The sequence below is a fragment of the Capsicum annuum genome, chromosome 1 (genome assembly GCF_002878395.1).
Source record: "Capsicum annuum cultivar UCD-10X-F1 chromosome 1, UCD10Xv1.1, whole genome shotgun sequence".
Classification (NCBI taxonomy): domain Eukaryota; kingdom Viridiplantae; phylum Streptophyta; class Magnoliopsida; order Solanales; family Solanaceae; genus Capsicum; species Capsicum annuum.
Genome location: NC_061111.1, coordinates 18,801,833 through 18,802,449, shown reverse-complemented (window position 1 = coordinate 18,802,449; position 617 = coordinate 18,801,833).

Here is a 617-nt window from a genome sequence, read left to right as displayed (position 1 = left end):
TCATGACTTATCACAATATTGCTTAATTTAATTAAGTCATAACTTTTTACAGTAATCAAGAATGTCATTAATAAATGGAGGTGAACAGTTGTGCCTTTAAATCTGCTTTATTAATTTATATAATTAAAAATTCAGAAAATTTAGATGTCATGAAGATAATATATATATTTTTAAAAATATATATTATATGTTGCAAAAGATATATTATCTGATGCAACATGTTATCTATTTGTTGCAAATCATGATATATCTGTTGTAACAGATGATTTATCTGATGCAACAGATATATTATCTGTTGTTCAAAATAGTGTAAAAAAGGTTCCTGAAAATAACTAACTATTTTAATAGTAATAAGGCTGAAAAGTCATGACTTATCACAATATTGCTTAATTTAATCAAGTCATAACTTTTTACAGTAATCAAGAATGTCATTAATAAATGTAGGTGAACAGTTGTGCCTTTAAATCTGCTTTATTAATTTATATAATTAAAAATTTAGAAAATTTAGATGTCATGAAGATAATTTTTTTTAAAAAAGTATATATAGATTATATGTTGTAACAGATAAATTATCTGATGCAACATGTTATCTATTTGTTGCAACGGATGATATATCT